This window comes from Antechinus flavipes, chromosome 2 (assembly GCF_016432865.1).
Source record: "Antechinus flavipes isolate AdamAnt ecotype Samford, QLD, Australia chromosome 2, AdamAnt_v2, whole genome shotgun sequence".
Lineage (NCBI taxonomy): Eukaryota > Metazoa > Chordata > Mammalia > Dasyuromorphia > Dasyuridae > Antechinus > Antechinus flavipes.
Genome location: NC_067399.1, coordinates 662,023,503 through 662,041,564, shown reverse-complemented (window position 1 = coordinate 662,041,564; position 18,062 = coordinate 662,023,503). Strand labels below are relative to the sequence as shown.

Sequence of the window (18,062 nt, the reverse complement as noted above, 5' to 3'; positions counted from 1 at the left end):
CCAGTGTCTCTAGAAGAAAATTCAAACGTTCAGTTTCCTAGTTAAAGGAATGTCCAGTTTGAATATGATTTTCCTTTCAAAACCAATTTCATCTCGCTGCCCCCATGGTCAATTGTGCAAACAAGCTGGCTAACTCAAGGACACAAACTCTCAAAACTCGCTTTAAGCTTAGGCACTCTGTGCTACGGGAAGCCTTTGCTGACCTCAACTCTAATGCTCAGTACCTTCTTCCTTCTCAATTTATCTTCTTATCACTTCTTTGGACGTATGCATCTTAGCTGAGCGCATGGTTGAACAGTGTTGAAGACTAGTTAAACTACTTTGGAAGCAACCAGGTGGCCCAGTGGGTGAGAGTGTGGGAGCTGGACTTGGGGAGACCCAAGTTTCAATTTGACTTCAGAGGCATACTAGATATGTAAGTCATTTAACTTCTGCTTGCCTCAGTTTTCTCATCTCCAAAATAGGGATAAGATCGTCTACCTTGCAAGATTGTTGTTCAGGCCAAATGAGATAATTATTGTAAAGTACTTAGCAGAATGCCTCAGTAAGCACTATATAAACATAGCCATTATTATGGCTAGAGTAGCAGGTTTGAGGTCAGGTTGACTACTCTTCTCGAGTTCAAATCCAACCTTAGATCAGGTGACCTGGGGCAAGTTACTTCACCCTGTCTGCCTCAGTCTCCTCTAATTTGTAAAGTGGGCAGAAGGAAATGGCCAACCAATCCAGTTTCTTTGCCAAGGAAACCCCAAACTGAACAACAACAACAAATAATAGTAATATTGTTTAGCTCAAACTCTGAAAACGTCATTTGAAGATTTGTGTAATCCACATAGTCAATTCCAAAGGTTTCATTGCCTCAAACTTGAAAGACGACATTATCAGCTTAAGATCTTGACTTTGGAAGTTGGACCTGGATAAATATCTGACTCACTTTAGGTATATCCACCTGGCCCAGACAACTACTACTACTTCTTTGCCTAAACTTTCTAGAAATCTTATTCCAACCAAATGCAGAGAAAACAGAATTTCCAGAATAAAACATCACAAAACCATTAAGACAACAGAAGAAATGGATGGTCTCCCCAACTCTATTCTCTTGAAAGGCAGCAACCATAGAAATGTATATACTCTTAATTCTAAACCTGCATCAGAGTTCGTTATGATTCACCACCCTAAAAGTGGTATTTAAATAGTTCCAAGAGTTGTGATTCTGATTCTAGGAACTAAAACCCACCAAACAACCGGAACCTATGAATTTTGGAAAAAAATGTAACAAAACCTGTAATATTTAGACTTTGCAACAGATGATTCTGTGCCCTGTGTTCTGTGTCTGACAGGTTCTAAATTATGATCATTATTAGATTCTAAACAAGCCAGACCAATGCAGTTTAACAGATCAATTGCCCTCAACTTTCAGATTAAGAAGTAATCTCTTCCATTTCCTCTAATATAAAAACCAATCTCTAAGGTCTAGGTATAAATTTGGCAACAGGTTGGAAAACACGGCAGAAGATTTTAAGAAAAGCTCTCTAAAAACACCTTTCCATTCTATTATCACTTTTCATAAAACAAAATGGAAAACCTAGGTCTAAATGGTTGCCATTTTTGACCTGTTTTCTCATGAAAAACACAACCAAATAATCCAAAGTTAAATTATTATTATTATTTTTTTAAACTGGTTAAAAAGCAGTCTTCCTTCTGACCTTCCTCCCCCCCCCTTCCCCTTCCCTCCCTGACCAGTTGAAAAACACAGGAGTTCCCTCCTACTCAGTACTTTTCCCTTCCCCCACTACTTCAAAGAAGCAGTCAGTGCTGCCAGCTAGAATCAGGAAAACTAAAAGGAGGAAGTAGGAATTTATATGCCCACAGAAAACAGAGCATGGCAAGCTATTTCAAAGTGACCTAATTAATAATGCTTCAGTACCACAGGGTCTCAAGAAGGGTGGTTTAATTTTATTTCCATTCAATATAGGTCCTTCTAATGGTAGTTTCTTTCCACTCCTTAACCTAAAAACTGAATCAACTATTTTAACTCAACCAGACATATCTTTCACATGGAAAAGTCTCTAAGACAGAACTAATTGAGGCAGGAGTCAAACTAGTGACCTTAAGTGGTCAGTGCGAAAATCAAAAGAATCATTTCTTCTTACTGGACAATAAAACAAGATCTGTTACAAAGGATCTTAAACAGGTTCAAAAGAAATTATTAGTAATAGTTACCACATATCTGAAATATAATCGTCAAATGGCACTCGACTGTAAACAGGACAACAAAAAGCCATTTTAACACACAAACTTTTTGGACATTTCCCCATACCAGACAATAACTAGCATGGGCATACAATGCTTGAAGTTTTGTAAAGGGCTTTACATCGGTTATCTCATTTGAACCTCCTAACAAAGTGAGGTGCTCTGATCCCCACTTTACAGATGGGGAAATGAGGCTGAGAATGGCTTGCCTGGGTTCATTCTGCTAAAAAATGAATCAGGCAAAATGAGAACTCAGGCCTTTCTAATCTAGCATTCTTTCCATCACACCACCCATCTGAATACCCCACAGACTAATCTATAAATATGGAAGCTTCACTTGGTTTCAAAAAGGACATTCAATCATGGTTCCAATATGAATATGGCTGCTTTTTAAGAAGCCACATGAATAAGACACACACAGCAATGGTAAGATCCATGTCAGTATGTGACCAAGAAGGATCATCAATCAGCAGGAAAGTTTAGGATAGGGAGAAGATGGCACGGGCTGTCCTGGGGCAAACAACAAGTGGTGACAGGGAGACAGTCTCAGTCCCCCAGGGTAGCCTCACAATGCCAGGAGACAACAAAAAGGCCCCCAGCAGCCTGGACAGCAGGCTTTTTTAACATGGAAAAAAGTAACACACAAAATGGAAATGGAAGGCCTGGATGAGCGATCACCTGTATCTTCAGAAGGAACTTTTTAATCAATAAAATTCAACTGAGTATTTAAAAAAACAACCCCAAATCAGAAAGGAATAAGGGAGACTTTTTACTTATCACTTTCTTAAGTAAGGCAGACCTTTCTTTTAACCATATGAAGCTGCCCTAAGGTTGAAATGTTAAGACACTGTTTACCAAAATCCATGCCAGTAACAGCTGCGTGTTTAAGATGCCAAAGAATTTATTAAATGTAATATTTGGACAAGTGGTTGAGAACAATATTCTGGGATAAAACTACACATACCACTTGCATCCTATAAATTGTTCCTTTACATAGTAGACTCTTACATCTTATTTGGACGGATCTCAGAAAAGATATATCATCTCAAATGTAACTATTTGCTGACTGACAGAAGGTTATGTTCTTTTTAATGTCTGAAATTTTTAAGCAGTCTTTATTTCGGGATGTGTTTCCCTATGTACTTTAAGTATAAAAAGTCTAGGTAAATAATACTATGATTAGAGAGCCTCAGAAGGTATTTTAGAGGTGTTATGGCCACCAACTTGCACCAGAGGATTGTTTAAAAATGGATCGAATGATAGTATTGAAAACTTTCTGTAAACCAATAAGTGCTATATAAATTTTAATTATATTAACAGAATAGCTTCTCTTGTTTTATCTGATTTTCAAAAACCTGAACGGAAACACCGAAATGCAGTAGATGCAAGGGCATCCAAAGGGGTATCATGATTTCTTTCACCTCTAAAAACTTCATAAATTACAAAATTACAATACAGGAACACAGTACAACAAAATGTAAGTATTAGTTGACTAGCTCATTCAGAATATCAATTCTTATCACAAGAGAAATAAAGAATGGTTAAAAGATTAAGTGAGTCAGTCCTCTTTTCAGGGAAGTCCAGAGGCTGACACTGACATGTAGATTGGCAAGGTGGGTGAAATAATTTATAAAACAGACAAATTCTTAGACCTCTAACATCACATAAAAGAGACTTTGACTCTAGTGTTTTTGAGAAAACAAACAAGCAAAAAACCAGAAATAACCCATCAAAAGTAGAAGTCGAACCAAATTTTAAAAATGTAAAAAGGGGTGAGGGTAGTGCTCAGTATCACAATCATACATAAAAGGCCACCTGGCAAGACCTCATTTTCAGATCATTTTCTTTACTTATTTCACTTCCCCCAAATCAACCTCAAGATGAGAACCCTTCAAAGGTCCATCTTTAAAGTAACTCTCTTTCACTGTTGAAGAGAAACATTTACCAAGAACCATGAGAAGTTAAAATAATGACAGCTGAAAGGTTCCTCCCCCACTCATTCAACACTACTACCCCCAGCCTTTGTGTGGTTTTATGGGTATAGTTCAATAATACCCAAATAAGCAAAAGAAAACTAGCCTTTTACTGAACTCTCCAAGGTGGATGTGGTATGGGAAAAATAGATACCTTAAGTGAGACTTCAAAATAGGAAATAGCATGTGTACAGAGGGAACCATTCATTTATTTATAAAGAATGAATTAACAACAAACAGAAGCATTTCACTAATTTAATTCCCAAGGTATTAAATGGCCTTATAAACAACAAAAGTACCATCCAGTAACTGAAGTCCAGGTACCAGGCATTTAATCATAAGCAGTCTTGTGGTCACATCATGAAATCAATTATCTAGTGAGTAGGAATTTGACACCCGAGTAGTGTTTTTTTTTTTTTAAGCTGTTCTAGTAAAATAATTATTCTTCCTCTAATTATGTACAATGAAAATACTGAGGATTATTTTAATTTTTAAGTTTTTTAAATGAAAGATATCATTGTCATCAGACAACATAAATGAAAATACATCTGCAGATAAACTGATAAGCATATTAAGAATAGCTAGTGTTATTATTTTAGAATAAAAAATGTAGAGGAATATAAAACAAAAACAAACCATTACTTACAGTTTTGTATATAGGTTACTTCCAGGAGCATTATACAAACACAAAAGCTTCCAAAATATTTTTCTAATTAAAAATTACAGATTAGGAGGCTATAAACAATTTGGGAATGCTTCCTAAGTACAGATTTGAAATCAGAGGCAGAAGCAATTAATTATTTATGCTAATCAAAGATAATTTTAAAACAAAAGCTTCTGTGTTTTAAAATTCATAGCATGTAATATGAAATGATCCACTTAACTGTGTATTACTTGATGAGTGACATTTAGTAACCCCTCCAAATTCTTCAAAAGCCAAGGTAAGAGACAATCACAATGTATATGTAATATCCAACTTGTTACTTTCCAAGAACTGGCAAATCATAAACATAAACCGTGGAGAGTCTGACTTTCTCATATCCTAAGATACTAAGGTATACTATTTACTAAAGTCATCTTGATTTCTTACCTGATAGGGCAGAAAGTCGATATCTTCAGTTATAAAATCTACTTATCCACAAAGAATTCTACTGGAGAAGTAGAACTTTGTCCAGCAAAGGCCTGTCGGGGGGTGGGAAGAGAAAGAAAGAATACGTGTAAACAGAACAGATTATCTAAAATTTATATCCAAAATGGTAGCAAACAGTATAAGTACAATTGGATAACTTCATTATTACTGTAGCCTACAGAACATCAGCTTATTATATTAACGGATACAACTTAAAACCATTTCTGGCTTATTTACACCAATAATCATCTAAAGGCTCTCTAATGAACAGGATGCAGAAGGCTTTTAACTCCCCACCCCCATCCCGACCCAAAGTGAATTCCAGATGCATCCATAAAGAGGGGGGAGGTGGAAAGGAAATGGAGAATAAGGAAAGGAAGGCAAAAGACAACATTCAACATCCATTGCATTACATTTCCTTTTCTCCACTATCTCTTACGAAAAATAAAACAAGTACTTTGATTTTTTCCAATTAAGAATATTTGTTTCCCCGGGTTAGCAGGGATACGAGTAAAATTTTATGGCAGACCTGAGTTGTTTTGTTTGGACATTATTATAAATATATAAAAAAAAAGCAGGTGGGAAGACGTTTTCCTACTCTTTTTAAGAAGCATCCAGCTCAGTTCACGAGCAATGAATTTGAGGTAAAGCTGAAAACTCCTTTCTTTTTTCTCATTAAAATCCTCTGAAGATGTTCCAGAGTTATGAAAATAGAAATGTCAGTCCATCCTCTCATAGATTTTTGGTAGGAACTTTACCATAAAACCAAAGCCGACAAAACAGAGAATTGGAAAGGAGAAACACTCCTCATTTCTAATTAATTTAAGTCATCTGGAGAAATCTTTTGGATTACAAGAGCCTTATTCTGGGAACAAATCATGCAGTGAAACACTTCTACCTCTATGTCACAAGTGAGACATCCCTCAAGGTACAAAGCCATTTGTGCTTTCTCAGTTTTTTAGGCAGTTTCTGACAGAAAAATAAGGGGAAAAGTACCTCTAACCTACATGCATAATCAATAAAGTGATACTGGGGAGAACTGGTTTCAAAATGATAGGCTTTAATAATTTAATTTAATAATAAGGCTTTTTAATTCTGACTAGCACTTAAGTTAATCGCTAACCATTAAAAATTCTTTTTGAAATCTTTCGTTGTTCTCAGAATAAACGTTGGCGTTAACCTTTAAGGTCCACCAAACAGGAGGAGACATTTTTATTCGATCTCATGGATAAAATCTGTAGTACTGTTCAAAAAATTTGAATGCAAAGGAAATGCAAGCTTAACAAACTAACTGTATCCTATAAAACTACGAAATACAAATGAGAAAATATCTTGCCATATTGTTAATGCTTGAATAACTCTAAAAAAAGATCCTCAGAACCTCTCAAATGTTTCTGTGCAATGTCATTTTACCAGTGTCCTGACCAAACTCAGCTGATTGTTTTTGACTCAATACAAAAAAGGGAACAGATACTTTGACCGTGTGCTGGGAACTGTGCTCCAGACCTAGGATGTCAAAAGAGAAGTCTCCTTCCATGGTTTTAAGAGAGGGCCAGGCAGCATCTTCTCTTTGCCCACCACCAAGCTTCATCAAACATGCTTCTGAAGCATTTCTTGCCTTTCCACATACCCCCCCCCCCCAAGTTGTTAAATTTGTGCTAACAAATCCAGGTGTATTCTTAGGAGACATTTTAAATCTTTAAACTCCAAAGGTCTATTTGTCTATAAACAGCACATTATTGGGTCAAATCTGAACATAAATGTTCACAAATGACATGCCAGGTGACTAAAGTTATATTATAATCTATATGAATAAAATTGAAAGGCAGGAGGTGGGGAAGCAACATTAAATTCCCCACTTTATTTTTCCAAGCCCCAGTGCTCCCCTCTTTAGCTGCATAAGTAATATGGGTGGTTTGCATTTTCCCCTGGGACCTAATCTTTTTCTAATTTGAAAACCATTCTGCAACAACTCATGACCCCTTCACTACATTGTCTCTGATCAGAAACGTCTATGGCTCATGTTCAACAAACAGCAATCATAGCTAACAGCGCAAGTGAAATTACTGTCACTTATAGACAGACTAGGAAAAAAGTTTTATCTCCACATAAAAATTATGTTTTAATAATTCTCAAGCTATGACATAATTGGAAACAATTGTAAAATAGAAATCCCTAAAGTTTTTGCTACTGCCACTAATGGCCAATCTACTCATTCATCGTTAAAAATAGCCTACTTGTCAGATGCACTATCTTTCACAAATGTGATGTTATAAAAACAAAGTGGCCATGACTCGAAGTTTGGAAATTGTTTAAATACAATTTGTTTGCAAATAAACACTTCTAATGTGCTTACTAATCTTCTTGTTAAATAATCATTTCAACATTAAAAAACCCCCCAAACTAGAAATTCTAAAACTTCACGATCAGTGCTTAGTACTTTCTTGCAAGCCTGAAGTGCAGGCAACAATCAAGAGCAGAAACGAAACGCATTCTGCTGGTAATGAATCGGAACCACCAAAGCAAGCCCCGAAGTCTAACTTCATAGTTCTCTCCAGAGCCCGTCCGACGGCTCCCGGCAGCACACGAGAAGTGAGCAGCGCCTCCAGAAGAGCCCAACCAGCTGCTCGGGATGCCCGAACAACTCGCCGGCAGGCACGGGTTCGCGGATCCAGGGGCCAGGGTGGGCATGGCAAGACACCGAGTCTAGGACACGCACGGACTTCTCCCTCTCGTCCGCGCCGGGCTGCCCTGGGACGCCAGCGGTCTGGGGGCCGCCCAAGAAATGCTCGGGGCCCCAGTCCTGACGGGGGTGCCCCGGGAGGGGGAGAGCCCCGGCCGCCGCATCCTGTCTAGGCTCCGCCGCTCCACATTCCATTCACATGAGAAAAAGCAGAACCGACGAGGCCCACGGGGAGCCCCCCCACCCGGCAGGAGGCCGGCCACTGAACGTAACCGGAAATACCCTGAGTTCCCCCGGGCCCCAGGGTCCCAGAGTTCAGAGACCGCGGCTCGGGGGTCCGAGTAAACAAAGGCCAAGAGTGCGGCCGCGGTTCCCGTCCCGGCTGCCCCAGGGTTGGTCCGTCCCTCCAGGCTCTCCCCGAGCGTCTGACCGTCTCTTGACAAAGGAGGTGCCGGGACCCGGACAGGGGCCGGGGGGTGGGGGGAGGGAGGGAGGAAGGAAGTACCTTGTTCTCCGGGGGCGGGGGGGATCGGCAGCCCGAGGCCCCCCCCTCCCCCGAAGCGCCCGCCCAAGGCCAAGGCCAGGGGGCCGGCCGCTGCCCGTCGGCTCACTCGCCTTTTGCGGTCCGCTCGGGCGGCTCGGGGGGCGGCGGCGGCGGCATCTTCGGCGAGGTCAGGCGGGCGCCTGGGTCGGAGCCGCTTACATAAGCAGGGCAGTCGTCGGGGCGCGGGGGGCAGACATCCGCCTGCTCAGGGATTGGGGGGGGGTCGGGCTCAGCTCGGGCTCGCCGAGGGCAGCACAGGCGGCAGAGTTGGCCAGGGGGAAGCGAGGGCAGGGGAGCAGGAGCCCAGGGAGGCGGCGGCGGGGGCGGGGAAGGGGCGGCGCTGGGAGACTGGAACTAATGGGGCGTCCCAGGTGCGGAGGGAGGCCCTTCCAGCACGAGTCCCAGGGCAGCGGTGGCGGCGGTGTGACTCACGGCGCCCGGCTAGAGCGCGCAAACAAAGGCGGCTCCTGGGCCGCCCTCCACGTGCAGGAGCTCCAAGCCCAGGAGAGCTAGCAGCCGCGCACGCCCACCCCGGCCTGGCCCGGCCCGGCCCGGCAGCAGCTCGAACTCCCGGGCACAGACTTCTCAAAAGTTTTCCAGCGGTAACGCACGCGCGTCCAGGATCTAGACCCGCCCCCATCTCCAGACAGAGCAGGGACCGATCAGGGATCACGTGGACAGCCTCCGCCTCGGAAACTTCGCTCGGACCAATGCAAAAGAAGGAAGCCAAGGTGCGGACTCCGGTGGAAGCATCCTCCCGACTCCAGGAAGTAAACTTTAACGTTCCCCTGAGCCCCTCGGAAAAGCTGCTCTCGGAGCGAGATTAACTGGCAGGGAGCCCCGAGTGGGAGGGGAGCGAGCCTAAGTGCCTTCGCCCGCCTCCTCCCGTTGGGTCCAGCCTATCCCCCGGGGAACTCGGGTGTCCTTATCCCCTTCCAAGTTCCCCACCCCCGAGTCCAGCGCAGCCTGGCTGGGATCCAGGCCGGCTGCCGATAAAGCTTGGCACACATGGCTGCTTCAGAACTACTCTAGGAATCAAGAGATGCCACTATACACAAACACGAACCTGGACCTGAAACTCCCATTTTTAGTTACCGAGGGAAAACAAGTTTTAAAACTTTGTTCCCACTTCCCTATTTCTGCTAAAAACTAATCTCTCCCCCACCGCCAGCGCCTTCTGTCCAGGACAGCTCCACGTCAGCTCCTCCTGGGATCACTCCAGTCCTCCCTGCTTCTCCCGTCCTCTTGGTCTCTACTCCCGCGTCTCACCTGCCCATTCCCACCCCAGGCCCTCCTCCTGACAATATCCTCCAGGATGTGACGGCCTCAAATGCGTCTCGATTCCCCACAAAGAGCCAAAGGGATCTTTGTAAAGCAGAGCCTTGATAGGAACGAGCTAGAGAAACTCGGCCCGCAGATTCAGGAAGCCTTCCAAGGGTCATTCATGGCCAGGCTCCCGCCCTCCTCTCCAGGCCCGACCCAGAAGGAACGTCTCTAGTATGGTTACTGACCAAGCACTCCCTTGAGGGGCTCATTCCGCGGTGACCTCGACCCACAAAATGCCATCTCCTGTGTGTGAGTCCCAAACTCGGGGAGCAACAGCACTGATCCAAATTGGCTTCGGATTCCCCTAATACTAGTGCAAAGGTCACCCTGGTCCCTTCCTGATCATATTGCTGTAAGGCATTCTCCTCCCCAGGTTGTAGTTTGTATAGTCTTCTATAGAAGACTGACATCCACATGAATTCCCTCCCTCCCAAATCTGACAGGAGCCCATCGGCCTCTGAAGACCTGAAGGAGTGCTGGCCCCACCTCCGTCTTTAGGCCTCCAGCTGACTCCGCTGAAGCTTCAGAGACACCCTGAATCTGTGACCCCCAGAACACCAGGTCAGCAACACCCCCGGTGCCTCTTCCAATTTCCTCTCTGCAGCCCTAGTCACGGTCCATCCCTGGGTCAGATTCCTGTGCTGCAGCCCTCAAGGTTTTGTTTCGGCCCCAAATCCACACCACTGCTTACTGGTCCAACCCTCCTCTCTATGCTGGCCTCCCCAGTCTCCAAGGTCCTGCTGGCAAGGAGATAGGTTGAAATGCATGTCCTGTGGACATCTCCCAGGAGCCATTACAAGGTGGCACCATGTGCCCTTCACAGAGCGCCAGCCTAGCTTCAAGTATGGCCTGATTTGATCTTCACAACAACTCAGATGAGTTACAATCCCCATTTAACACTGCAGAAAATTTGAGGTTAAATGGCCTGCCAAAGGTCACAAAGTGTCTAGGGCTGAATCTGAATCTGAACTTCAGTCTTCCTTACTCCAGGCCTGGAACTTGAATTATTGGGCCACCTCCAGGTCTGTGCAGGTTCTAAAACCGATCTAATTACCGAGTCCCCTTCAAAGTTCCATTACAGAAGGGCAGACCCATCCTCCTGCTCCCTCGGGGGCTTCAGACTATTCCCCATCTTTCTCTTCTAGCACTAGAGGTCCTCACCTGATCCCAGCAGGACTATGGCCCTCCCATGCAGACACAGCCTCCTCAGCCCCCCATTCATCAGTTTCTGCAGGATGGTTTGGGCTTTTCAAGTCCTTCTTCTGACTCCCTATTCCTTGCCATATAATCTGGGAGCCAGTGACACTTGCCTCCTTGCAGATGGTAGGGAGGATTTCTGTCCTTGAAGCTCCCCCATCTCAAGTCCTGTTTTCCTGGGGCATCTCCAACATTTAGAATGCTCTCCCCCTCTGATTCTCTCTAGCTTTCTTTATGTGCTGAGCTGGAGTCTCATCGTAAAAGGCCTTTTCTATTATTCTTTAGTGATTTCCCTCTCCTGTATATAACTTTAGTGCACAGTTATTTGCATGCCGTGTCTCCAATTAGTTGTGAACTCTTTTGAGAGCAGGAACTGTCCCTTACTTTTCTTTGCTTCTCCAGAACTTAGTGGAGTGCCTGTCACATAGTAGGAGTTTAATAAGTACTACTTGATTAAGTTCAAGCTCTAAATCTAAAACCTATGAATGATAGGGATGTGTGCACAGGATAATGAATAATGAATTTGAGCCTGAAAACAGGCTCAAACTGTGTGCAAATCCCTTAATGTCCTAGGTTCTCTGTGAAAAGGCGAAACCTTTTTTTAGGCATCTTTATGAATCTTGGCTATGCAAGTCAGCCTTTGGATTTTACACATGATGTGAGGGGAAGAGAAAGGGGAGAAAGGTGAATGAACTGTTAAAAATTTTGTTAAGTGCAGAACTTGAGAGTGATCTGTTAGACAAAATTTGTTAGAACTAGTGTTTTACAGGAAATAAAAGGAATTTTCTGACCAAAACTCCAAAGGCAACAGAAGCAGAGAATATCAAAATAACATACTATGATTGCCTCGGGATTTCTTCACTAGGTAGCAGACTGCATCTACATCACAATAGAGCTATGGATAGACTAAGGCCCATAAACTAAAAAGCTGATGGACTGCTAACCCTACAGAACAAAAACTCCACTGCAGCAGAAAGCAACCAGACAGAGACTGAGATTAGCAAAGAGATCTTTGGCACTGTGCCTGTGCCCATGTCTATCTGTCTGATACATGTTCTCTGGCCTAGCAGTATTCTCTCCATGTGAACCAAAGAATATTTCCAGGAGTTCCCTGTAATGGTATGGTACACCTTGGAAGGAAGCATGCTATTGTTTGTATTTAGAGCTTTTTTGTCACTCTCCCCTATGCTGTTTGATCATTTGATTTGTGCACAGGCAGCATAAACACCCCAGTAAAGGTGTCAGAGAGAGAGACTGCATGTATACCTGCCCACAAAGTGGGATCCTGGAGGGGTCAAGACCTCACCATAACTGCACTACCTACTTCTTCAGGTTGTGAGCAAAGCTCTTTCCAAACGTTCAAATGCTACATAAATGTGTACTAATTCTTGTTGATGTAAAACAATAAAACTCATAAAGATCTTTCATCCTATAAACCTGTCAGATAAACCTGTCATCACATGAATCAAGTTCATTCAGAAAGACTTGAAAGCAAAACAACAAAAGCTTCATATATAAGGATAGTCACATCTTATACGGGAGCCATATCACAATAATCTAAAAGAAGCAGCTTTTCTGACTCCAACGTCACACCCAAACATTTATTAATTTCCTAATCAGGCATAAAACATGGTAAAGCCATCTATTGGAGTCACCTTTGCTCCTTGGCATAATCAGACCCCTGTGGAATTAAAAAGCACACAAGACTATATAGCTAACTACACATGACCTTAAATTAACACCTTGACCCTCTGCCACAAGGTTCCTATGCTCCTAGATTACTCCAAATTTTGAGGGAAAATATTCAAACTACCTCATAATCTAAATAAAAAAACCCCACACCACTAAATATTGTAACCGTTGTTAAGAGAAAGAGAGGTAAACAACAAAATGCACTTGAGATTCTTTTATAAAACTGGACACCTTTTAAACTGTGGGGAAAATACAGTATCAACTACTTATATATGCTAACATAAAGGTACAGGAATGTGGGTAATTGAAAAAAAATCTAGAATGTATTTGGCTTTGAAATGAGGGCAGAAAGAAAAGAAATAAGTATTATCATAGAAAGATACTATGCTAAGCACTTTGACAAGTATCTCAGTTGAGACAGGTACTATTGTTATTATGAATGTTATAACTCATTTTACAATTAAGGAGATCGAGGCAAAAAGAGATCAAGTGTCTTGCCATGGGGCTATTCCAGACTCTGCACAGTTAGGCTGTGCTTCAGTGGACAAAGTGTTAAGCTTGGAGTCAGGAAGGCTTCTCTTCCGGAATTCAAATCTGGTCTCAGAAACTTACTAGCTATAGGACCGATTGGACAAATCATTTCACTCTGTTTACCTCAGTTTCCTCATCTATAAAAATGACCCAAACTGCTTGCAAAGACTAGGACTTGACTAAAACAACTGAACATGTTGTGGCTTCATTGCTAGTGTTCTATCCTCTCTGTGTCCAGCTACCTCTGACTACGCGTCAGAGTGGATGAATTTTCTGGCCACAGAAATTCCCTAAGACTGTGTTTCCCATTTATGTTGATTGCACTGATTATCAAAAAAGACAAACTAAAGCATTTAAGTATGGGTTTGCATGAAAATGTATGTTATTTGGAAGCATCTGAGAAGTTGCCCAATTTCATCAAGGATCAGGGATTTCTGTTCAATTGGTGGAAGGCGTTTTAAATCCCTGCCATGCTGCTCACTTTCCCTAACTGAAAAAGGAAGGCAGACAGTTTTTATTTAGAAGGCCTTTCCTGGTGGCTAAGGGTTCAAGCATTGCTTCAATGCACACACCTCAAACTTCCTTCTGGCTTTAGTTTGACAGCAGGTAATGCCCATTAATAGCAGCCATAAAGAAAACAAAACAAAAGAAAAAGACAAAGCAAGGTAGTTCACTCTGGGTCCCCAGCGAAAGACTGGTTCATAATACAGAATATGACTAGATATCCTCCATCATTTTGAGTGTGGCTTCAGTCATGATCAGGGCTCTATGCACCATATCACAACAATATTGTCCAGGTGCTTTTTTTGGCAAGGATTCTGGAGGGGGTTGCCATTTCCTTGTCCAATGGTCTTCTCAGGCCTTCCCGATTCTAGCCTAGAATTCTTTTCTTTGTCAGTGACTCTATGTGCAATGTGCTATACTAGGTCTAATAATGACCAAAGGCCTCTTCTAAACAGAACATATTTATGTCTTAAATAGTAAAACTTAAGCCACTACTTTGGGGTAAGTCATAACATGAAGATTAGTTATGACAACTAGGGTTGTTCCACTGTACTTCGAGTATCAGAAGGCTTTCTACTTCAGAAATTATTGTATTTAATAACTTACAACTATGTAGCCTCATCAGAAGAATTTTTATGATGATGATAATAATTAGCATTTATATGACATGCACTTTAAGATCTGTACAGCACTTTAGTAATATTACCTCATTTATCTTTTCAACAGCCCAAGGAGGTAGGTCTACTATTCCATTTTATAATTTAAGAAATTGAGGCAGATATAAGTAAATTTGCCCAGGCTGTCACAGCTAGAAAATATCTGAGGTTGAACTTGACCATGTCTTTCTGACTACAGAAGTTGGGATTTATCTACTGGACCACATGGCTGCCTAAATCCAACGAACTTGTGAATTTCATCCATGGAAGGAAAACCTAGTGAGGTGATTCATGACACCGTTGTGAGTCCCCGCCTGTTCTTTCCTTAGAGCCTTCTACAAAAGACTCTTCCACCGACAGGTTAATGAAATCTGCCAAGTGATGACACTGTCACACTGCCTAAAAATAATCCTGGTAAAACTATGGGTTTTTCTTTGGGGGAGCAGAGTGAAACCATTTAAAGGACTATGCAAGTCTCTCCATATATCTAGCCCACTGCTTCTCCAACTAAATGCAAGGGCCAGCTTGCAGTGCTTAGCCAAATCCCACTCTCCAGATGGCATTTCCACCTCTGTCCCAAGGGCCTTTTTATGCTGAGATGCCTCCACTGTTAAAGGATTCTCGCTTTAATTCATAAGCCTCCCATTTGAGGAAGTACTACCCAGTCAGCTTTGCTCATCACTAATCAGCCTCAGCTCAGTTCCTGATTCTCCAGATGGCCTCTAGGCCAATTCCCCCTCTGCATTAGCCACCTTTTCCAGTTCCCTCTTTGTGTGGATCATCTTTCCTCTACTAGAATGTCCACTTCTTGAGGACACAAAATTTTTCTTTTTGACTTGTCTTTATACTTCCAAGGCTTATCACAGTGTCTGTAATATAGTAAACACTTGATAAATGTTTTAAGTAAGTTTATCCAATCTCCTAACACTTACTTCAGGAGAGCTTTAAAGTGTACAGAGTGCTTTCCTTTCAATGAAACTTGTGAGACAGGTATTACAAGTACTACTAATTACCTGTTTTACAAATGAGAAAATTTAGGCTGACACATAAAGTGGTTTACCTAAGCTTGAAAACTAGTACATGTCAGAGCCATGGTTTGAACCTGTGGCTTTCTTGAATACAAATTCATCTGCATTGTCTGTGACAGATAATTTCAACAAAATGTGCATCCAGTTACATATGTGCAGATTGTTACCTGGGCTTAATATTATCAGAAATCCTCTTCTGCAGAATCTCCCTGGTTATGGAAAATCCATCCTGTATGCAATTATTTGCAATGAGCATACTCCATGACCATCAGAATTTAACAAAGCCATTGTTTTTCTATTTGACCCAGTGTAACTGATATTAACTGCAGCATAGAACTTCTTTTAAGAGACATCTCAATTCTCTCTGATTTATGGTACTACCACATGAAAACTCTAGAATGCTCACTAAATGGCTTGTTTTGTTTTACTTGCATGGTTCATCAATTCCACTGCAAGCACTCAAGTTAATAAAATATTGAAATATAGCATTAATAAGTTATCCAATCTATCCCCTATCCCCTACCCCTCCAACTCCAAATAAAAGCACAACAGTCTTACATGAACTGCCAGGAAAATTCTCTTACACTTTTCATGGGGTGATAAAACAATCCTTCCCTTTTGAATGGTCCTTCACTTGGAAGATGTAAAGACATAGAATTTCAAAATGGGAAAGGATCTCAACGACTAGGCTATTTTAATTTTTACTACAAAAATAACTCTACAATATAGTCAAGAAATCATATGCCCTTTGTTTGCAGATTTACAAGGAACCTAGTAATTCCAGAGACATACTTAGAAAACTATAATTGAGAATTTTTTGTGATTTATTTTTCATTATTTATCTTTGCCTTGATGAAACTTTTACCAATTGGTCCTGATTCTGATTTTTAAGGAAAATTTGAATAAATCTAATTTCATGGCCATCTGATTTATCTAACAAGTATATTGTCTGAGTATATTGGTTTCTTCACTATTTACTTTCTTCCTTATCAGTAACTGTAGATTTTTCTAGGCTTCTCTGTATTCACCATGTACAAATTTTCTTAAGGCTCAGCAGTATTGCATTACATTCATGGACTGCAATTTGTTTAACCATTCACCAATCACTGGGCATCTACTCTGTTTTCAATTCTTTGCTTCACAAAAAGTGCTGCTATAAATATTTTGGTGTATGTGAGGGAGGAAGATTTCCTTTTTGTCAATGGTTTCCTTAAAATATATGTCTTGTAAGTCTCTAAAAGTTTAAAGTGACAGTTTAGTCACATTATTTTTATGATTCCAAGTTGTTTTCCAAAATGGCTATAACATTTGACAGCTCCATCAACTGTGTATTAGGGTCACTCTTCTTAACAATGACTATTTCCTTTTTTTTGTTTCCTTTCATTTGCAGAATGTGAGGCAAAACCTCAGGGCTTTTTCTATTTGACTTTTTCTTTATTATTAGTTAATATAACATTCTTTCATGTCATTGTGAATACTTTGCATTCATATCCTTAGACAATTTATCTCAAGGGGAATGGCTATTATATAGACATTTTATTAAAAAAAAAGACTTTTCCATTTAATCACTTCTTTTCTTACTCTAGATGCATTTATCTGTCAATTAGTTCTTCAGTTTCAAAAAATCAAAGTTATCTTTTATCTTTATTTGCCTCTGCATCTTGTTTAGTTAAGACTATCTAACATAGCTGTGAAAGATATGTGATAATATTGTTAAAAAATATTAAGGTCACACATTCAAGTAGATATGAGATAATGTGGTTTTGAATATTTTGATTTTAAATATGGTCATTTTAACTGTTTCCCTAATGTTAAGTCATCTTTGTATCCCTTATGTAAATCCAATTTGATCACAATGACTGATTTCTTGGATGAATCACTGTACTCTCACAGCATTTTTCTTAAAATTTTTGAGTCAATAAGTCATTAATGATATTGGCCTATAGTTTTCCCTCTGTATATAATCTTTCCATGGTTCAGGTTCATATCGGATAGAAGGATTTTGGTAGGGCACTTTCTCAATTTTTGAGAATTTGAAGTATGAACACTATTTATTCTTTTAAAGGATTGAAAGAATTCTGCTGTAAATCCACTGGGACCAGGAGATATTTTTTCCTCTATCATTTTCTATTTGATGTACTTCTGAGTTATTTAAGAAATCAATGTAGTTTTCTGATTGTGTATTTTACATTTTTTGATATTTTCTTCTTTTTTTAAGTTTTCTTGATTTAGATTCTGATTACTTTTTTTATTCATTTTGTTGTAATTTCAAATTCCTCTTTTCCTATTAATTGATATGATTTTCTGCCCTTTTTAATCAGATTAAATTGTTATCTATTTTACTGTTTTTTTCAAAGAACTAATTTAAGTTTTACTTATTGTTTCTCTGGGGATATTTTCTTCTAATTTATTTTTCCTCTATTAATAATTCCTCTTTTGTACTTATTTTAGATGTTATTTTTCTAAATTTAAAAATATGCAGTCTGTTAATCCTAGAAATTTTAGTATGTTCTTTCATCATTATTTTCTTAAATGTAATTATTGTT

At 40.7% G+C, this 18,062-nt stretch overlaps 1 protein-coding gene across 2 annotated transcripts in view; it reads right to left on the bottom strand.

Moving 5' to 3' along the window:
• Positions 1-18,062, bottom strand: part of JMJD1C (jumonji domain containing 1C) — a 114,997-nt gene that overhangs the window by 54,824 nt on the left and 42,111 nt on the right. For both annotated transcript variants that reach the window (XM_051982600.1, XM_051982602.1), the window contains exon 2: positions 5,317-5,408. The gene's annotated coding sequence lies outside the window, so the exon portion shown is untranslated. The remainder of the gene's footprint in view (positions 1-5,316; positions 5,409-18,062) is intronic.